Below are 23,379 nucleotides of genomic sequence, written 5' to 3'. Positions count from 1 at the left end.
ATGACTTTTCTTCCAAGGAAAAAGCACCTTTTAATTTCATGGTGGCAGTCACTGTCAGCAGTGATTTTGGAGCCTATGAAATTACCCAGCTCTTAAGAACTTACCATGTCACATTTTGGGGCCACCACACTCATCCTCTACACTGGCCCACATTCTGTCTGTGGAGCATGCTTCTCTCTGACTCTGAATAAATCCACTTCTTACCTATGATTTTGTCTCTCACTGATTTCTTTCTGCAATGAGACATCAAGAACCTGAGCTTCATTAGGTTCAGAAACCAGGTCTGTGATCTCAGTGGGAAGACTGTGGGTTTTGGCCGGGTTTGAGTCCCAGCCACTGGGGTCAAGTCCCAATTTGAGGTAAACAGTTTCATACCAGAAGTGGAATTGCTGGATCACATGGTAAATCTATTTTTAATTTTTTGAGGAACCTCCAAACTATTTTCCATAGTGGCTGTACCAATTTACATTCTTACCAACAGTATATCAGGGCTCCCTTTACTTTGGTGGATTTTTTCCGAGTTAGACTCAAGCACAAGGAGATCTTATGAACAGAGGGAGGTACTGGAGGAAGGTAAAACAGAAAAAGAAAAGAATAGTTTCAAATAACTGGTGGGGGGGGAAATAGTTCCATTTTCATTTATTTATTTTTTATTTGGCCTCACTGTGCAGCATTGCAGAATCCCAGTTCCTTGACCATAGACCAAGCCCACATGCCCCCAGACTGGACATGCAGGTCCATGACTGCACCACGAGGGAAACCCCTCTGTTTTTAATTATATATATAATATGAGGCTTTGAGTGTTTAGATTTTACTATTTCAAATAAAATAAGTGAGAAAAGACACTCCCAAAGGAAAAAAATCATAAATAAGCAGATTTGTCTTCACAGAGAAAGACATCAAATGAGTTCCTTGTAGAAGAATTTTATCTTTGTTGTGCTTTTGATCATCATTAATTAAGCAGAAGAGGGCGGCAGAAGATGACATGGTTAGATAGCATCACCAAGTCAATGGACATGAATTTCAGCAAGCTCCAGGAGATGGTGAAGGACGGGGAAGCCTGGCATGCTACAGTCCATGAGGTCACAAAGAGTCAGACAAGCCTTAGCAACTTAGCAACAACAAGATAACCCTAGGCAGCTGGTAGTATTATCACAGCAGAGCACAAGAAATGAAAGCTCAGAGAAGGTAAGTGTCTTGTCTAAAGTCACATGGCTAGCAAGTGGAAGTCAACTCATATCTGAGTTTCTTTGGTTCCAAAGTCTGTGCTCATTTCAGGGCTCCTGGTCTCCCATGAGACATCAAACATCTTGTGAGCAGCCTGCTTGCTCATTTGATGTCAGGAAAGAAGACCCTTGGGGCCAAAGTCTCCTTCCCGTGAAGTGAGGAGTTCTCATCCCACTGCGCAAGGCAGTCCTAAGGCTTAAGTGAGATAATAGATATGGAAGCATTCTTAAAAGTATAAGGAGCAGCTGCTCTCTGTACAGGTGCTGCTTTTTATCCCAGGAGCCCTGTTATTGGTTATAATTGGCAGGATTTACAGTCCAGGCATGCTCCACAGTGGCTCAGGCCTCTCGCCCACAGACACGGGGAGGAATGCAGCAGCTCCAATCAGAGAGCTGGTAGCTGATGTAAAATCCCCAGGAAGGAAGGGATGAAGACAAACAGGCAGAGGCAGCCCTAGCAAGGGCAGGAGGGATGATGTGCATCCTAGAGGCAGAGCCAGAGAGGAGGTCTGACAGCAGAAAGGGAAAATATGTACACAAATGAAAAGAGGGAAGCCATAGGAGAGAAGTCATTTTAGCGTCTTGACCTTCTAATGACCTTGGATGCTCACAATGCGCGCGCACACACACACACACACACACCCATTGAGTGTCCCTACTCAGCCTGTGGTCCAGTGCTTTTTCTACCATTAAGTAATGATCTTCAAGATCCTTCTTTATTTTCCCTTAAGTATAAGAAAAGGGTGATTTATACTTTTATTAATATTCTGTATTTGTGTACAGATACCAATTTTATTGCCCATTTTTTATACTGACTTACTTATTTTCTTATTATTGAGCTGTGAGAGTTCTTCATAAATTCTGAATATAAGCCCCTTTTCAGATATGTATATGGCATGTATTTTCTCTGCCTTGTGGCTTGTCTTTTCATAATTTTTTTTTTTAATGTTAATTTCTGCACCATGTCTTGGTAGCAGCATGCAGGATCTTTGGTTGCAGCATGTGAGATCTCATTTCTTGACCAGGGATTGAACCCCTGGTCTCCTGCATTAGGAGCACAGAGTGTTAGCAACTGGACCATCAGGGTAATCCTGTCTTTTTGTAATCCTAACAGTCTTTCAAAGAGCAGAAACTTTTCATTTTGGATAAGTCCAATTGACCAATTTTTCTTATAAGGTTCAGGCTTTTTGTGTTCTCTTTTAAGAAAAGACTTTTGGCTTAGGACTTCCCTGGTGGCTCAGTGGTGAAGGATCCACCCGCCAATGCAGGAGACATGGGTTCAATCCCTAATTCTGGAAGATCCCACATGCTGAGAAGCAACTAAACCCTTGGGCCACAACTATTGAGCCTGTGCTCTAGAGCCCAGGAGCCAAAGCTCCTGAGCCCTTGTGTTGCAACTGCTTATAAAGCCTGTGCGCCCTAGAGCCTGCGCTCTGCAACGAGAGAAATCTCTGCAGTGAGAAGGCCGTGCACACAATCCAGCAGTTAGTCCCCACTCTCAGCAGCTAGAGAGAAGCCTGAGCAGCAACAAAGGCTCAGCACAGCCATAAGTAAGTTGATTAATTAAATTAAATATAATAGAAAAGAAATCTTGGCCTAAGTGTTAAGTCAGAAATATTTTACATTGACTCTATGACTCATTTTGGATTGATTTTTTTATTTGGTGCAAGTTTAAGATCATGGTCCTGTTTTTTTGTTTGTTTGCTTTTTAAAAATAGTGTTTTCTCCATTGGATTACCTTAATAAATTTGTTGAAGAATAATTGACTATATACGAATGGGTCTATTTCTAGGCTCCATATGTCTGTATGATCTATGTGTGTACCAATTTCACACTGTCTGAAAGTTATGAAATCAGGTAATGTGAGCTCTTTAGATGGGTTAGCTATTACAGACTCATTGTTTTTCCATATGAATTTTAGAATCAGCTTGTCAATTTTAAAAAGCCTCCTGTAATATTGATTGGAATTATATTCAGTCTATACATCAATTTGAGGGAACTGAATCTTAGTAATGACACTTCTAATTTGTGAACATGGTGTATCTGTTTATTTAAGTCCTCTTTACTCTCTCTCATACAAATCTTGTGCATTCTTTAAACATTTTGTCCCTATGTATTTTGCTTTTTATGCTCTTATAAATGGCACCATTTTATAAATTTCAATGTACAATTGATCATTAATATTATGTACAAATACAATTGATTTTTGTATTATGACTTTGTGTTTTCTGATTTCACTTATCTCAGTTAATAGTCTTAATAGATTTTATCGTTGGTTCTTTGGGATTTTCTTCCTGGATGATCATGTCGTTGGCAAATAAAGATAGTTTTGTTTATTTCTTTCTGATTTAAATGACTTTTATTTTTGTTTGTTGCCTCACTGCTCTTGCTAGGATCTCTAGTATGATGTTGCTAAGAATGATGAGAGTGAACATTCTTGTTCCCATTTGTGGAGGAAAGACTTCAATTTTTTACCAAAAAGTCTGAGTTTAGCTTATTTAACTTACATGCAGAATACATCATGCAAAATGCCCAGCTGGAAGAAGCACAAACTGGAATCAAGATTGTCAGGAGAAATATCAATAACCTCAGATATACAGATGACACCACACTTGTGGCAGAAAGCGAAGAGGAACTAAAGAGCCTCTTTATGAAAGTGAAAGAGGAGAGGGAAAGTGTTAGCTTAAAACTCAACACTCAAAAACTAAGATCATGCCTTCTGGTCCCACCACATCATGGCAGATAGATGGGCAAACAATGGAAGCAGTGACAGACTTTATTTTCTTGGGCTCCAAAATCACTGCAGGTGGTGACTACAGCCATGAAATCAAAAGATGTTTGCTCCTTGGAAGAAAAGCTATTGACCAACCTAGACAGCATATTAAAAAGCAGAGACATCACTTTGTCAACAAAAGTCTGTCTAGTCAGATTTATGGTTTTTTCAGTAGTCATGTATTGTTGTGAGAGTTGGACCATAAAGAAGGTTGAGTGCTACAGAATTGATTCTTTTGAAGTGTGGTGTTGGAGAAGACTCTTGAGAGTCCCTTGGACTTCAAGGAGATCAAACCAGTCAATTCTAAAGGAAATCGATCCTGGATATTCATTGGAAAGACTGATGCTAAAGCTGAAACTCCAATACTTTGGCCACCTGATGCGAAGAACTGACTCATTGGGAAAGACCCTGATGCTGGGAAAGATTGAAGGCAGGAGAAGGGGATGACAGAGCATGAGATTATTGGATAGCATCACCAACTCAATGGACATGAGTTTGAGGAAACTCCAGGAGATGGTGACGGACAGGAAGGCCTGGCATGCTGCAGTCTGTGGGGTCACAAAAGTTGGACACAATTAGGTGACTGAACAACAAATGAGTTTAGCTGTAGTTTGTGAAATATTTCCCTTTGTCCCCTTCTAATTCTTGATTTGTTGAGCATTTTTATCCTAAATAAATGAAAAAACAAAAAGAATTTTCAAATGCTTTTTGTGTCTGCTAAGATGATCACATAGTTTTATGTTTAACCTGTTGATGTGAATTATCTTGATTGATTTTTGAATGTTCAGCCAATCTTATATTCCTGGGATAAACCTCACTTGGTTACTTGGTTGTGATGTAGTCTCTTCTTTATATATATATATATATATATATATATATATATATATATATATATACAATTTTATTTATTTATTTATTGGCTGTGCTGGGTTTTCATTACTGCACAGAGTTTTCTCTAATTGTGGAGAGTGGGGGCTACTCTCTCTAGTTGAGGTGGGTTGGCTTCTCTTTGTGGTGGTTTCTCTTGCTTCAGAGCACACAATCTAGGGAAGGTAGATTCTGTAGCTGTAATTCCTGGGCTCCAGAGCACAGGCTTAATAGTTGTGGCACATGGGCTTAGTTGTTCCATGTCACGTGGGATCTTCCCAGATCATGGATCAAACCCATATTTCCTGCATTAGCAGTCACATTCTTTTCCACTGAGCCACAAGGGAAGCCCCTGTAGTAATCTCTTCTTTAATAGAGTGTTGCATTAAACATGTTAATTTTTTAAAGGATTGTTTATATTCATATTGGTCTGTGGTTTTTGCTGATATTTTTGGCCATGTCTTGGGCTTTGGTATCAGGGTGATGATGGACTGGCTCATAGAATAAGTCAGAAAGTGTTCTCTTCTATTTCCTGGAAGAGTTCGTGTAGAGTTCTTGTATACAATTATAATAGCTGCTTTTAAAATCTTTACATGCTCATTTGAACACCTGAGTTATCTCAAGGTAGGTCTTTTTTCTTGATAATGGGCTAAATTCTCCTGACCTTCATATTTCAAATACATTTGGATTGTATCCCCAACATCGTGCACCTTATTTTGCAAAGACTCAAGATTCTGATTTGTATATTTATTCATTTGTTTTTTAGCAGATGATTACCTTTTTTGGATTTCTACTGCAAATTCCCTCTCTTGAGTAGCAGCTCAAATCTCAGTTCACTTTTTTCCCCGGACGAGGCTGCTCACAGTCTGCCCCAGGCATGTATGGGTCAGTGATTCTAGAGATGTGAGTGGAGATTGGCACTGAATTTGGGGCTTCCTCTCTCCAGCTCTCTCCTTTACAGGATCTGCCTTCAGTTTTCAGTGGCTACAGTTGCCCTGAACTCCGGCTTCTACTTTTTCAGGCCCAGAAGTGCAGGCTTTCCAGCAGAGATTTACCTACCTCATGTGGAGCTAACTTAGGCTTACTTTAAAGCTAAAACCCATAAATATGAGTATCTCACCTTGTGCCATTCATTTTTTTCTTAGATTCATCCTCAGAATCTTCCTGCTTTTGTTCATTCTTCAGTGTCTTCAGGCCTTTTTTTTTGGGGGGGGGGTGGGTACATTTTTCTGAACTTTTAATTGTTTTTTCCAGGAGGATCAGGTCCTTTGGCCCTATTGGCAATGAAAATATCCTTTCTTTCTTTGCCAATATACTTGTTCCTTTTAAATTTAAGCTTTTTAAAGATACATCTGACAAAATATTGCCCAGTTTAAAGTGATATTTTCATGTTGCCGAATTCTAAAAACCATGACATCAACAAAAATCTAAGATATAAAAAGGAGGCCTGTTGACAGCCCTTCTACTTTTCTACAGGAAAGTGTTCATTCTTGTGTGTTCTAACAGTGCTGAGGGGGAAGCCTTTTGTGGAATGCTTTTCTGTGATGAAGGCAAATTCTTTAAAAAATATGTTTTTTAAAACTTTCTTTTTTTTTAAATTTTATTTTATTAGTTGGAGGCTAATTATTTCACAACATTTCAGTGGGTTTTGTCATACATTGACATGAATCAGCCATAGAGTTACACGTATTCCCCATCCCGATCCCCCCTCCCACCTCCCTCTCCACCCGACTCCTCTGGGTCCTCCCAGTGCACCAGGCCCGAGCACTTGACTCATGCATCCCACCTGGGCTGGTGATCTGTTTCACCATAGATAATATACATGCTGTTCTTTCGAAACATCCCACCCTCACCTTCTCCCACAGAGTTCAAAAGTCTGTTCTGTACATCTGTGTCTCTTTTTCTGTTTTGCATATAGGGTTATCGTTACCATCTTTCTAAATTCCATATATATGTGTTAGTATGCTGTAATGTTCTTTATCTTTCTGGCTTACTTCAGTCTGTATAATGGGCTCCAGTTTCATCCATCTCATTAGAACTGATTCAAATGAATTTTTTAACGGCTGAGTAATATTCCATGGTGTATATGTACCACAGCTTCCTTATCCATTCATCTGCTGATGGACATCTAGGTTGCTTCCATGTCCTGGCTATTATAAACAGTGCTGCGATGAACATTGGGGTGCACGTGTCTCTTTCAGATCTGGTTTCCTCGGTGTGTATGCCCAGAAGTGGTATTGCTGGGTTAAAACTTTCTTTACCTATTTACGGCTGTGGTGGGTCTTTAGTGCTGTGTGGGCTTTTCTCCAGTTGCAGCGAGTGGGAGCTACTCTCTAGTTGCGGTGCTTGGGCTTCTCGCTGTGGTGGCTTCTCTTGTGGAGCACGGGCTCTAGGGCACACGGGCCTCAGTAGTTGTGGCACACAGACCTAGTTGCTCCATGTCATGTGGGATCTTCCTGGATCCGGGGTTGAACCCATGTCTCCTGCATTGGCAGACTGATTCTTTACCACTGAGCTACCAGGGAAGCCCCGAAGGCAAATTCTTTAGCTCATATCTTGTTGGAAGAACACGAGAGGGGCCATGCTTGGTAAACAAGGCCATGCTTCCACAAGGGAAGACACCCCTCCCCTCCCCCCGGGTAGGAGCTTCATTTACTCATTAAACATTTACAGAGCACCTACCATTTGTCAGACAAGGTTCTGGAGACAGAAATATGATTATCAGTGACTTACTAAGGGAGCCAGGCATGAAACAACACACAGGTATAGGATTTGAAACTGTGATGAAAAGTTATGCCCTGAGTTAAAAGCATAGGAAGTTACTAGAGTGAATAATAGGGTGCTTGGTACAGCCCAAGAGGTCTGGGAAGGCCTCCCTCAGGAATGAGAAATCATTAGAAAGAAGAGTAAAAATTAATGAACTGTGTGTGCTAGTGGGCCTAGTTCCAGGAAGAAGGAAAAGCATGTGTAAAGACTCAGAGATGGGAGAGGGAATTGGAAATGTGCAGGAGGGAGAGACCCGGGTGAGCTAGATTTTAGAGGACCAGGAGGGTATAGAGGACAAGATGAAGCCTTTTAGCTCATCAAAGTGCACAAACTTTGATCTGATCACTCGAACTTGGTGGTTCAGTTTTGTTGTTTTTCAGTCACTCAGTCATGTCTGACTCTTTGCAGACCTCAAGGACTGCAGCAAGCCAGGCATTCTTGTCCTTCACCATCTAACGGAGCTTGCTCAAACTCATGTTTGAGTCAGTGATGCCATCCAACCATCTCATCTTTGTCATCCCCTTCTCTTCCTACCTTCAATCTTTCCCAGCATCAGGGTCTTTTCCAGTGAGTCAGTTCTTCCCATCAGGTGGCCAAAGTATTGGAGTTTCAGCTTCAGCTTCAGTCCTTCCATTGAATATCCAGGATTGATTTCCTTTAGAATTGACTGGTTTGTTCCTTGCAGTCCAAGGGACTCTCAAGAGTCTTCTCCACACCACAGTTAGAAAGTATCAATTCTTCAACTCTCAGCCTTCTTTATGGTCGAACTGTCACATCCATACATGACTACTGAAAAACCGTACCTTTGACTAGACAGACTTTTGTTGACAAAGTGATGTTTCTGCTCTTTAATATGCTGTCTAGGTTGGTCATAGCTTTTCTTCCAAGAAAAAGCATCTTTTAATTTCATGGCTGCACTCACCATCTGCAGTGATTTTGGAGCCCAAGAAAATAAAGTCTGTCACTGTTTCCATTGTTTGCCCATCTATTTGCCATGAAGTGATGGGACAGGATGCCATAATCTTCTTTTTTTGAATGTTGAGTTTTAAGCTAGTTTTTTCATTCTCCTCTTTCATCTTCACCAAGAGGCTCTTTAGTTCCTTTTCGCTTTCTGCCATAAGGGTGGTGTCATCATCGTATCTGAGGTTATTGATATTTCTCCTGGCAATCTTGATTCCAGCTTGTGCTTCATCCAGCCTGATATTTTGCCTGAAATATTTTGTGTATAAGTTAAATAAGTAGGGTGACAATATGTATATTGTCACCTTGACATACAGCCTTGACATACTCCTTTCCCAATTTTGAACCAGTCCGTTATTCCATGTCCAGTTGCTTCTAGACCTGCATAGAGATTTCTCAGGAGGCAGGTCAGGTGGTCTGGTATTCCCATCTCGAAGAATTTTCCACAGTTTGCTGTGATCCACACAAAGGATTTAGCTTAGTCAATGAAGCAGTAAATGTTTTTCTGGTACTCTCTTGCTTTTTATATGACCCAACATGTGTCAGCAATTTAATCTCTGATTCCTCTGCCTTTTCTAAATCCAGATTGTAAACCTGGAAGTTCTCGGTTCACATACTGTTGTAGCCTAGCTTGAAGGATTTTGAGCATTCCTTGCTAGTGTGTGAAATGAGTGCAATTGTGCGGTAGTTTGAACATCCTTTGGGATTGGAATGAAACTGACATTTTCCAGTCCTGTGGCCACTGCTGAGTATTCCAAATTTGCTGGCATATTGAGTTCAGCACTTTAACATCATCATCTTTTAGGATTTGAAATAGCTCAGCTGGAATTTCATCACTTTCACTAGCTTTGTTCATAGTGATGCTTCCTTAGGCCCACTTGACTTCTCATTCCAGGATGTCTGGCTCTAGGTGAGTGATCACACCATTGTGGTTATCCAAGTCATTAAGAACTTTTTTGTGTAGCTCTTCTGTGTATTCTTGCCACCTCTTCTTAATATCTTCTGCTTCTGTTAGGTACATATTGTTTCTGTCCTTTATTGTGCCTGTCTTTGCATGAAATGTTCCATTGGTATCTCTAATTTTCTTGAAGAGATCTCTGGTCTTTTCCATTCTATTGTTTTCCTCTATTTCTTTGTACTGTTCACTTAGGAAGACTTTCTTATCTCTCCTTGGTATTCTTTGGAACTCTCCATTCAATGGCTATATCTTTCCTTTTCTCCTTTGCCTTTCATTTCTCTTCTTTTCTCAGCTATTTGTAAGTCCTCTTCATTTTGCCTTTTTGCATTTCTTTTTCTTGCAGGTGGTTTTGCCACTGCCTCCTGAACAGTGTTACAAACCTCCATCCATAGTTCCTCAGGCACTCTGCCTATCATAAATAATTGTCACTTATACTGTATAATTGTAAGGGATTTGATTTAGTTCATGCCTGAATGGCCTAGTGGTTTTCCCTACTTTCTTCAATTGAAGTCTGAATTTTGCAGTAAGGAGTTCATGATCTGAGTCACAGTCAGCTCCTAGTCTTGTTTTGGCTAACTGTGTAGAGCTTCTCCATCTTCAACTGCAAAGAATATAATCAATCTGATTTTGGTGTTCACCATCTGCTGATGTCCATGAGTAGAGTCGTCTCTTGTGTTGTTGGAAGAGGATGTTTGCTATGACCAGTGTGTTCTCTTGGCAGCGCTCTCTTAGCTTTTACCCTGCTTCGTTTTGTACTCCAAGGTCAAACTTGCCTGTTACTCCCGGTATTTCTTGACATCCTACTTTGCATTTCAGTCCCCTATGATGAAAAGGATAACTTTTTTGGGTGTTAGTTCTAGAAGGTCTTGTAGGTCTTCATAGAACCGTTCCAGCTTCAGCTTCTTCAGCATTAGTGGTTGGAGCATAGACTTGGGTTACTATGATATGGAATGGTTTGCCTTGAAAACAAATGAGATCATTCTGTCCTTTTTGAGACACCTGTGTACTGCATTTCAGACTCTCTTGTTGACCATGAGGGCTACTCCATCTCTTCTAAGGGATTCTTGCCCACAGTAGTAGATATAATGGTCATCTGAATAAATGCACCCTTTCACATCCATTTAGCTCACTGATTTCTAAAATAACAATGTTCACTCTTGCCAGCTCTTGTCTGACCAGTTCCAATTTACCGTGATTCATGGACCTGACTTCCCAGGTTCCTATGCAATGTTGTTCTTACATCATCGGACTTTACTTCCACCCCGAGACACATCCACAACTGAGCATAGTTTTTGCTTTGACTCAGCCTTTTCATTCTTTCTGGAGCTATTTCTCTGCTTTTCTCCAGTAGCATATTGGGCACCTACCAACTTGGGAAGTTCATCTTTCAGCGTCGTATCTTTTTGCCTTTTCATACTGTTTATGGGGTTCTTGAAGCAAGAATTCTGAAATTATTTTGTCATTCCCTTCTTCAGCGGACCACGTGTTGTCAGTATTCTCCACCGTGACCCGTCCATGGCCCTACAGGGCATGCCTCATTGTTTCATTGTTAGACGAGGCTGTGACCCATGTGATCAGTTTGGTTAGTTTTCTGTGGTTGTGGTTCTCATTTTGACTGCCCTCTGATGGATGAGGATAAGAGGCTTGTGGACGCCTCCTGATGGAGGGACTGGCTGTGGGGGAATCTGGGATTTGCTCTGGTGGGCAAGGCCACACTCAGTAAATCTTTAACCCAATTTTCTGCTGATGAGTGGGGCTGTGTTTCCTCCCTGCAGCTTGGCCTGAGGCCAAGCGATGGTAGGAGTAATGGCGACCTCTTCCAAAAGGACTTACGCCAGCCTGCTGCACCTCCCAGGATTACTGCAGTCCGTGTCCCTGACCCCGAGGCAGGCCACTGTCAACCTGCTCCTCCACCAGAGACTCCCAGACACTCACATTCAAGTCTGGCTCGGTCTCTGGTGGAGACACTGTCCTTTCTCCTAGGTCCTGGTATGCACAAGGTTTTGTTTGTGCCCTCCAGGTTTCCTCAGTCCTGCGGAAGTTCTGTAATCAAATCCCACTGGCCTCCAAAGTCAGAGTCCCTGGGTGTTCTCAGTTCCTCTGCTGGATCCCCAGCTTGGGAAATCTGCTGCGGTCCAGTTTAGGAATCTGTTTTTTCCTTCTCCTCCTGTCCCCTAGTCTCCTTCCTCTTTTACCACTTTAACCCTTTTGTGAAGTCGTTAAGAAAATGACTCATGAGTTATAGCCAAAAAAACCTCCGTATTCTCTCCCTGCCCCTGCCCCAGGCCATAGAGATGACCACTGTCAAGGTTTCTCATTGTTCTGCCCGTAGTCCGAGTTCCTGGTAGGGAAAGAAGACTCCACGAAACAATGCAACTTGCAATAGGGGAATTTATTACTGACTTGAGCCAGGGCCTCCCGCCCTCACCAAGGGTGTGAGGACGAAAAGGCCCCGAGCCCCAGTTCTCTCCAGTATTTATCAGGTCAAAAAAAGCAGCAGGTAGTTGGCGCAAGTGGATTGGTTACACAGCGGGCAGTTGGCGTAAGCGGATTGGTTACACAGTTGCAAGGCAATTTTTGTTGGCCCAACGTGGGGCTTTCAGCTTTCCCCTGATAGGTTCCCTTTTTTCTCGCTAGGCATATGTTGATTGGCTGGCTCCAGGAGGCCTGATAATTATGTTACCCGAGGAAACCAGGCCTACTCCTACTCTAGGCTGCCTGTCATGTCGTTAGCCGTGACAGCCTCACACTCATATATGCTTCTAGAACGATTTCATAAACATACATGTAACATACTGTATAGATATTTCTGAGAAACAATGGGTATATGAGGGGAAGGCAGATTTTACTTGCAGTGTTTCACACTTTCATTTGTCCCACTTGACAACACATGTAGAGACTGCTCCATGTCAGCACAGTTGGATACACATAGGTTTTTCCCAAGGGCTGCGCGGTACCCCAATGCATGGATGTGACATTGTGTATTTACTCACTCTCTGATTGGTGGATATTTTAAGCTCTTACTGGTTTTCATTGTTAGAAACACCGCGGCCAGAAACACTCTTGTAAAGACATATCTGGGCACGTGTGTGAGTACACGTATAGGATAAATTCACTTCTGAACAATTTCTTGGTGAAAAGTATGTACCTTTATCATTTAGAAAGGCACTATCTAATTGTCCTCTGGAGATATTTGTCCAGGGCCCTTTTACCATTAAAATGTTCCATAGACATAACTTAGCATCAGGGGCCTAGGAAAATGTCTGCGCACTGAACAGTATGGATTAGTGTCCTGACACAGGGAAGCTGCAAATCTGAGATCAATAAATGTTTAATTAAATATCTCTACAATGTATTACTTGTAATGCTATTATTCATACAGAGTTCGTTATCTTTGAAAACAATTTGTAGGTTATGTATTTTGCTTATTTTGCAAGAATTCACAAGCATTTATAATGACTGTTGAAAAATAGGTTTTATAAATTAAATAGCTTATCATAAATTAAACAACTCATCATAAGGATTACTTACAGCCAAGTAATTTCAAAGACAAATTATTAGAACCCTTTCAATATTTCAATATCAGCAAAAATTATACTTAATATAGGATATATATGTATTTCATATGATGTAGGGCATGATTTCTGATAGTAAGAGTGCATGAAGTCCTAAACGTCTTAAAATGGCCTTGATTATACAAACTGTGTAGAGAGTTGTCTGAATCTTTATACCTTCATTGGGCTTCCCGGGTAGCTCAAATGGTAAAGAATCTGCCTGCAATGCAGGAAACCTGGGTTCAATTTTTGGATCATGAAGTTCCCCTTGGGAAGGGCATGGCAACCCACTCCAGTATTCTTGCCTGGGAAATTCCACAGACAGAGGAGCCTGGTGGGGTACAGTCCATGTGGCCACAAAGAGTCAGACACAACTGAGCACTGTACCTTCATCAACATTTTGTATTTTCTTTCTTTTTCTTAATTTGTGTATTATTTTTTACTATGCTGGATCTTCGTTGCTACATGCAGGCTACTCTCCAGTTGCAGTGAGCAGGCTTCTCATTATGATGACTTCTCTTGTGGAACACAGGCTTTAGAGTATGTGGGCTTCATTAGTTGTTGTTCCTGGTTCCTAGATCACAGGCTCAATAGTTGGGGTGCACAGGCTTAGTTGTTCACCAGCATGTTGGATCTCCCCAGACCAGGGATTGAATCCATGTCTCCTGCATTGGCACATTCCATTGTGCTACCAGGGAAACCCAACATTTTGTGTTTTCAAAATTATTAATCTATGTCAACCTGACAGGTAACATTTTTGTGCGTTCCTTAGTTTCATATTTATTTAATTATAAGTGCAGTTGAGCATCTTTTCTGTGTATTTCTATGCCATTTTCCTCTTTACTGTGAGCTAAACTGTTGTGTTCTAGGTCCATTTTGCTATTGGAATTTGATCCTTTTTGTGTCGATTTGTTAGGTCTTTTATATAATGAGGACTATAGCTCTTTGTTACTCACATGGTGTTGTGAATATTTCCCTCCAATTTATTCTTTGTTTTTAGCCTGCTTTATGATCATTTATGTGTATTCTTTTTTTGCCTCTTTTGTACATTTTCCTAGTTAAATTTGAAGTTTTTCTTTATGGCTTCCTGCAGGAAGTCCAAGAACAAAAGGAAGCCTTGAATGGTTTTTAAGCAGGAAAGTGATACAATCTGATTTGTATTCTAAATGTGGCTGCTGCCCAGGGAACTGAAGATTGGACTCTTAAGAGGGCAAGATTAAATCCAGGGAGAGTGGTTAGAAGGTGAAAGGTGATGGTGACTTGGCGTGAAGAAGATAAATGGGAGAAAGATCAAGAGGCAAAACCAGCACAGCTGATGATGGAGAATAAGGCAAGGGAGGCAACAAGGATGAGTCTCAGATTCTGGTTCTGATTTTGAAAAGGAATGGAGCAGCCCACTCTCTGACATAGCAAACACTAAAGGAGGACTAGGGGTTTACGTATTTATTGTTTGTTTATATTAATGGGGATTGGGGTTTAGGTTGCTGAGATTGTGCGTTAGGATTAGGACATGATGAGTTGAAGTGTCATTGACATATCTGGGGGAGAAGGAGAAGCAGTTGGATCCACAGTGATGGAGTATAGAAGTGAGACATGTAACAGGTGTGTTTCCACTTTATGAGTTTTGGTTTCCACATTTAGCATCAAAGTTCAACAAACCCCTTTGTGGTCTTGACTCACCAGGTTTCACTCGAAAAGTTCAATTTGGGTCTAGAAGTTGGCATAAATTTAAGGAATTGCTAAATGATTTTCCTGCTGAGAAAAAAAGAGCTTTGGTTTAAGCAAAAATACACACCCATCTTAACCATGAACTGATGGCCCTAAATTTTTTTAAATTTAAAAATAATATCAAACATACAGAAAAGTTGTGAGAACAATACAAAGAACGCCCTCTTTAAAAAAGTCACTCTCCCTATTGCTAGTTATCTGTTTTTGTGTTAAAAAACAAAACAAAACACAAAAACCTGCTGCCAAACTTAGTGGCTTAAAACAGCAACCATTATAGGAGGTATCATGATTTTCTGTGTCAAGAATTTGGGCAGAGCGCAGTTGGGTGATTTCTGTTCCATGCGGTGTTGACAGAGGTCATGGAATGCTATTTAGCTCATGGACGGAATGATCTAGAGAATCCAAGAGAGCTTCACTCACAAGTCTGGCACCTTGGTGAGGAGAGCAGCAAGGCTGAGCTGAGGGGGACGTGTCAACAGGTGCACCTGTGCATGGCCTCTCTAGTGCCATGGTCTCAGGGAGCTGCTAGATGTCTTATAGCAGCTCAAGGGCCCTGGAGAGAACCTTCCAAAAGGCCCAGACTAAAAGGGCAAAGCTTCTCATAACATAGTTAAGGAAGTCCCAGAGTATCTCTTCCCAACAGCCTGGTGGTCTAACAAGTGACTAAGACCAACTCAGATTTAAAGATAGGAATTAGTCTGTCTCCCCAGTGGTTCAGCAGTAAAGAATCTGGCTGCAAAGTAGGAGAGGTGGGTTTGATTCCTGGGTCAGGAAGATCCCCTGGAGAAGGAAATGGCAACCCACTCCAATATTCTTGCCTGGAGAATTTCATGGACAAAGGAACTCCGCAGGTGGGCTACAGTCCATGGAGGCACAATGAGTCAGATAGGACTGAGCGACTAAACAATAAGCAACCCAGTCAGAAGAGTAGCAATAAGGGTGTGGCCATCCCTATTGCACCACAATTCACCAGTTGTTGGTATTTTGCCATGTTTGTGTCATAATTTTTCTTTCTGAAGTAGTTGAGAGTAAGTTGCATACATCATGCTCCTTTATCCTTGGATACTTTCCTATGTATTAATAATTGCTAAAAGCAAAACAGTCTTTCTTTTTTTTTTTTTAAGCTGCAATGAGAAGTATGCAGGATCTTAGTTCCCTGACCAGGGGCACTTTTCCTGTGCCCCGCTTGCAGTGAAATGCAGAGTCTTAACCCCTGGACCACCAGGGAAGTCCCAAACAAAAAATTATTTGATGGATCCACAGAACAGCAGGAATTTCAATGCTGAAAACTACTAGTATCTAATCTATAATCTATATTATAATTGTCCAAACCTTTTTCTGGTCCAGGATCTAATCCAAGGTTCTATGTTACATTTAGTCGTCAGATCTCTTTAGCTTCCTCTAATCTGGAATGTTTCCTCACCCTTTCTTTTTCTTTTATAACTTTAACATTTTTAAGAGTCATGCCAATTGTTTTGTAGGATACCCCTCAATTTAAGTTTGTCTGGATATTTCCTCATTATTAGTTTTATGTTAAGTACTTTGGGCCAGAACACCACACAAGTGCAAAATATAAGGAGGTAGCAAGGTTGATTTGTCCCATTATTGGTGGTGTTAACTTTGATCATTTTATTAAAAGGGTGCTTGCCAAATTCTTATTTTTCCTTTTCTAATTAATAATTGCTTGGTCGAGAGATTTGTTGAGACTGTAAATATCTTGTTCCTCATTAGACTTTCAATCACATGTTTTAGCATCCCTTGATGATTTTTGCCCAGTTCTTTAGCTAGGATGGTAGCAAAAATGTGGTTTTCTAATACCGTCAATTTCTTTTGCATTTTTCTACAACAGGGGAAGCTGTTCCTAGTGCATATATGTACAGACTTGGATGAACTTATAGATTCTTATAATTAATATATTCAGTTGGTTATAACCCAAAACTGTCATACATTTGGATGCTTACTGCCTTTGGGTGTCTCCTTGTACTTTTGATCTATTCCTATCATTAATATTTCTTATTTTCTGTCACAGTCCATGTTCCAGACTCACTTTGTACTTTCCCTGCCCCAGTCCTTGAATCAGCCATTTCTTCAAGGACCCCTGGTTTGCTTGTTTGTTTTTAACAAAGAATGCTCTTTATTTTTTAATTTTTATTTATTTTAAAAAATTACCTTTAATGAGAGATGCTGCATGGCCTATCAGATCTTAGTTTCCAGACCAAGGATTGAACCTGCACCTCCTTGCATTGCAAACACAGAGTCTTTAATCACTGAATCGTCAGGAAGCCTAAGAATGCTTTTCAGAAACTAAAACTGTGTGCTGGAGTGTGCTCATTGCCAATTATGTCAACACTTCAAGGCCCTTTCACTGGGCAAAGCTAGAAGTACAGTAACGTGGAAGTGTTAGTCACTCAGTCATGTCCAACTCTCTGCAACCCCACCAGGCTCCTCTGTCCACGAAGTTCTTCAAACAAGAGTATTGGAGTGGGTTGCCATTCCCTTCTCTGGGGGATCTTCCCCACCCAGAGATGGAACCCGGGTCTCCTGCTTTATAGAAGATTCTTTACAGAAGATTCATCTGAGCCACCAGGGAAGCCCAAAGGGTCATGCTCCAGTCTCTAATTCCCATCAAACTCTGTAGGGGCTTTGCTTGCTTTACTCCATTTCAGGTTTGTTTCTTCCATGGTGAGAAATCTGACTCCCAACATTAGTATATTCATTTATTTGTTCAGATCTAGAAACATAGAAAATAGTTTCAGAATCTTTGTACTCATCCTATTACAGCAAACCAAATCTACTAAGTAAAACACAAGACTTACTTATTTATGTGTGTAGTTGCAAGGAGAGGCTGAAACCTATCAAGATTGCTCCCTAAATATATTGTTACTGGATTAAAACTATCATTCTGGTAATGCCAAAAGGATGGGGAAGCCTTTTTGGTGGGCCACCAATAATAATTGTCACAGTCTCTCAGGGTGTTATTTGGAGAACATTGTGGGAAGGGAGTGAGGTGAGCGAGAGGAGTGTAAACTGCTAGGGGACTTCCATGGTGGTCCAGTGGCTAAGACTCTGTGCCGCCAACACAGGGCCTTGGGTTCAAGCCCTGGTTGGGGAACTAGATCTCACATGCCACAATTAAGAGCTCGCATGCCACAGCTACAGATCCTGCATGCTGCTACAAAAATCAAAGATCCCACATGCCACAGCTAACACCTGGCACATCCAAATAAATGAATATTAAAAAATGAATAAATAAACTGCCAAAGTCCAGGAACAAGATGATAAATACTGGAACCAGGAAAGCCCACCTTTGCCCGTGAAATCATCTGAACCCTTCTAGAATCTTACATACTCTTGTCTGTGTCAGGTCCCTGGGCAATACATTTCAAATGTATATCCTCCTACATCAGAAGAATGCTAGCTGTGTGACCTTGGACAAGTTACTAACCTCTCTGACCCTCACACAGATCACTTTGGTTCCAAGAGAAAGGGTGTGAGCCTGTCCATGACGGTGCACAGAAAATTCCTCCAAATTAGCTTTTAATCAATCGTTTGGACCAATAGCATGCTTTTCTTTTAAACGCTGCAGGAATCCCAGGTCCTTTTAATAGATGGCACTGTAATTGCAGTTTTCATCTTAAACCATTTTATTTTCAGAGGGAATGAGAAACTATGTCAAGAACATAATGAGGTGATTCAATGAAAAAGATGAACTGCTTGACTACCCCACAGGTAATAGCTGAAAAAAATCTCCAGTGGCAATGGATCAGGTAGTGTGAAGCAGGTAACTTTCGGTTGTGTGGGTGGAATATATTCTCAGTTATTTAATCCCCGTGTGCTCAAGGCCAGCCAGCATCAGTGATGGCTTGACCTCGCTTTCTCTCAACGGAGGGGGTGCTATCCATGTCAGTAGTTGGGTGTAGAGGCAACCGTTGGAAGTTTGAAGTCAGTCAGACCTGTATTGAGATTCCAAATTATTTATTACTGTCTGATACTTAGCTGGTAAAGAATCTGCCTGCAATGTGGGAGACCTGGGTTTGATTCCTGGGTTGGGAAGATCCCTTGGAGAAGGGAAAGGCTACCCACTCCAGTATTCTGGCCTGGAGAATTCCATGGACTGTATAGTACATGGGGTTGCAAAGAGTTGGACACGACTGAGCAACTTTCACTTTCTCTTTTCACTTAGCTGTTAAATGGGGTTAAGAAATCTGACCCCACAAGATATTATGTGCCTTTGATGAGATAATAAATGGTGAAAACTCAGCACAGAGACACACAGTAAATGTGCTTTTCCTTCTCCCGCCACAGCTTCGTGGATTTCCTTCTGTGCCCTGACAAAGCCATTTTTATCATATCCTCTCATCCCCATCATGCCCTTAACCAGCGATGAGGATTAGACCACCAAGGGATGAGAGCAGAAAGGAGAACTACTTTCTCCACACCTGGTATGTTTTTCAGGACTCAAGGAGCACTGAGTCATTAGCTTTACCCTTAAAAAAAATTTTTTTTTTAAATTTATTTCTTTTTGTCTGGGCTGGGTCTTTGTTGCTGCACAGGAGTTGCCCTAGCTGCGGCGAGTTGGGCTACTCTCTATTTGTGGTGTGTGGGCTTCTCACTATGGTGACTCCTCTTGTTTTGGAGCTTAGGTTATAGAGCATGGGCTTCAATAGTTGGGGCTTGTGGGCTCTAGAGCACGGGCTTAGTAGGCGGGGCACACAGGCTTAGTTCTCCAAGGCATGTGGCATCTTCCTGGATTAGGGATCCAACTATGTCTTCTGCATTGGCAGGCAGATTCTTTACCACTATGAACCACCAGGGGAGCCCTGTTTCTCTCTTTATAAATACATTTAGTAATGTTTTTAAGCACCTGTACAGTGCTCAGTCTCTGTACTGGACTTTTTGGATGAACCAAAGAAGCATAAGATGCAGTCCTTGCTTTCCAGGAACCAAAAAAATCTCACTAAGGGCCCAAAATAATTATTATAAAACAAAAATAAATAATTATAACCCAAAGCACACACAGACCTGAGTTCAAACCCCAGCTCTGCCACTTATTAGCTTTGTGACCTTGAACAGTCACTTAACTTCTCTGTACGTCTGTTTCCTCACCTGTGAAACAGAGCAACCTGGTGAGGTCATCACAAGGTTTAGAATAGCTGCTCCATGTAAGGGACCTGGCACAAGGTAGGCCCTTAGAAAATCTGAGTTCCTTTGTTTTCAAACCATATGGTAGTTAAATTGAAGTTAAACTGAAGACCTATTGCAAAACTGCCTGTAAGTCATTACCAAGTGAAATGCCCTGAAATAAAGGCTCTTGGAGTTTGGGGGAGAGGAGAACCATTCAAACTGAGGTAGGTGGAGGAGTTTCTTTCATGAAGAAGGGATGTGCCTGGCATCCTGCAAGGATGGACTGATTTGCTCAGATACATCATGGGAGCCTTGTAAGGTCCCATGATTTGCTCAGATACATCATGGGAGCCTTGTTTCCTGCACCAAAGATAAGGGATAAAGATTTGGATGCCTAAGACAGAAGTGGCACGTGGAAGACTGAAGAAAGTCATTCAGTTATCCACCCAATGCCCAGACCACTGATACTGTTTGTCCTTGAGCTGCCAGTTCTCACTGTCCATCTGTCTCAATGCCTTTGAGCCCACTTTGAATGCATTGTCCTTCCTCTTGCAGTAATCAGAGTCCAATGGGCAATAGCAAATGAGTCAGAGGACAGGTATGTACCTAGGAGAAAAGAAATGCTAATGGACAGAGATGTGTTCACCCCAGTGCTGTTCACAAAGTATTGCTCTGAGCAAAAATACATAGAGAAACTTACTTGCAGAAGATGTTCATAACAACCACCAGCAATTGTAAATTATGTTTTGTTCCCAAGTATCAGCTCCCTTGGGCTTCCCTGGTGGCTCAGATGGTAAAGAATCTGCCTGCAAGGCAGGACACCCAGGTTTGATCCCTGAGAGGGGAAGATCCCCTGGAGAAGGAAACAGCTACCTACTGCAGTATTCTTGCCTGGAGAATTCAATGAACAGAGGAACCTGGAGGGCTGCGGTCCATGGGGTCACAAACAGTCAGACATGACTGAGCGACTTCCACCACCATCACCATCAGCTCCCTCTTCTGTAAGAGAATCACACCTCTCTTCTTTGCCAGAACTCTCTGAGGATGGAGTATAATGGTATCCCACTGACTTTAGGATAGCCAGTCGAATGTGAGAGAATGCAACAGGCACCACATCAGAGCAGAAACATTAAATGCATCTCATGATTTATTTGGTCTCATGTTCTTGTCTTCTTAGATGATGCTACTGTCAATCTGCATCCCAGAATAAGAAAGCTTGGTGCTCAAGGGGAGCTAAGCACAGCCAAGTCATGACAGATAAAGACCAGTAGACCAGAACACCCGTGAGCTAGATGTGTTTGTTATTGTAAGCTGCTGAGGTGTGGAGATTGTTTGTTGACACAGCATAAGCTGACAAGTACATCAACATTAACTGAGCATTTGTTCAGTGCTGACACTATCCTGAGCATACATGTGTGTTCTCTCATTTAATCTTCACATTAATCATGCAAGGTAGTGTTTCATCCAGTGTTTTCTATTGTAAACATCAGAAAATTACTCTGGCTGTGTACACAAGGAAGTACAAGAGGAAGACTTCTGCTTCCAGCCAAGAGGGAACAACAGAGGCTGGATGTGCTCTCATACCCGAAAGAACTAAAAAGGATATGAGATATATAAAACTGTGGTTTTTAAGATATTAGATGACGGGCAGTGAAAGACAGTAATCTCTGAGATATGGGAGCTTCCAGGTCATGGTGCAGGAAAAGGGGAAGCCTGGCAGAGCTGAGTGATCTCCTTGGCTTGGGAATATGGAGCTGAGAGCAAGAAGGCCAAGGCAAATAAAATTTACAGGGAAGCATACTGGAAAGGAGAAAGCTACACAAAGAGAGAACCAGGGAGATTTTCAAAAAAGGTGCCCCTCAAAGATGCAGTTGAGCACAGGTCAGAGCATGCATAAGAGGAAACTCTAAGGCGTGGGAAGTAATACCAACAAAACGAGAGAGAACAATCCCTGGAACTCACCTAAGACTAGAAATAGTACCTCTCCCCACCAGCCAGAGTGGACATCAGGCAAAATACAAACAGGGTCTTGCTCCACAGTGGGAAAAAGTTTACCAGGCATGCAAAGAAGCAGGTACCTACAACCCCATAACCCAAAGGGAGGAGAAAAATTGATCCATCAAAACTAACCCCAAAATGACCCAGATAACAGAAGTAGTAGATATGGAAATTTTGAAAAGTATGACTGTATTCCATATGTTCAGGATTCTAGAGGAAGGATTGACTATGTTAAATAAAGACATGGGAGATATAAAAAAGGTCCAGGTTGAATTTATCTTTTCTATTGGAGGGTAATTGCTTTACAATGTCGCATTAGTTTCTGTTGTACAACAAAGTGAAGCAGCTGCAAGCGTACCTGTTCCTTCTCTCCCGGACCCTCTCCCACCCCACCCCATCCCACCTCACTAGGTCAACACAGAGCTCTGAGTTGAGTTCCCTGTGCTGAATAGTAGCTTTCCTCTAGCTCTCTATTTTACACATGGTAGTGTATCTATTTTACACATGGAGCTGTCTATTTTACACATGGTAGTGTATCTATTTTACACATGGAGCTGTCTATTCTACACATGATACCACTATAATGGCAGAGAGAAAAGAGGCCTCTTAATGAGGGTGGAAGAGGAGAGTGAAAAAGACGGATACAACTCCATATTAAGAAAACTAAAATCATGGCATCTGGTCACATCACTTAATGGCAAATAGAAGGGGAAAGGGTGAAAGCAGTGATAGATTTCCTCTTCTTGGACTCTAAAGTCAACGCAGATGATGACCGCAGCCCTGAAATGAGAAGGTGATTGCTTCTTAGAAGGAAAGCTATGAAAAACTTGGACAGTGTATTAAAAAACGGAGTCATCACTTTGCTGAAAAAGGTCCATATAGTCAAGGCTATGGTCTTTTCAGTAGTCATGTATAGATGTGAGAGTTGGACCATAAAGAAAGCAGAGCATGAAGAACTGATGCTTTCAAACTGTGGTGCTGGAGAAGACTCTTGAGAGTCCCTGGGACAGCAAGATCAAGCCAGTCAATCTTGAAGGAAATCAACCCTGAATACTCATTGGAAGGACTAATGCAGAAGCTGAAGCTCTGATACTTTGACCACCTGATGTGAAGAGCTGACTCATTGGAAAAGATCCTGGTGCTGGGAAAGATTGAAGGCAGAAGGAGAAGAGGGCGACAGAGATGAGATGGTTGGATGGCATCACTGATTCAATGAACAGGAGCTTGGGCAAGCTCAGGGAGATGGTGAGGGACAGGGAGGCCTGGCATGCTGCTGTCCTCAGCGTCACAAAGAGTGGACACGACTTGGTGACTGAATGACAACAATAAGTGTATATGTGTCACTGTTACTCTCCCAATTCGTCCCACCATCCCTTTCCCCAACTGTGTTCATATCCAGGCTGAATTTCTAGAAACAAATCTACA

This window comes from Muntiacus reevesi, chromosome 8, assembly GCF_963930625.1.
Source record: "Muntiacus reevesi chromosome 8, mMunRee1.1, whole genome shotgun sequence".
NCBI lineage: Eukaryota > Metazoa > Chordata > Mammalia > Artiodactyla > Cervidae > Muntiacus > Muntiacus reevesi.
Note: the sequence above shows the minus strand (reverse complement) of the source record.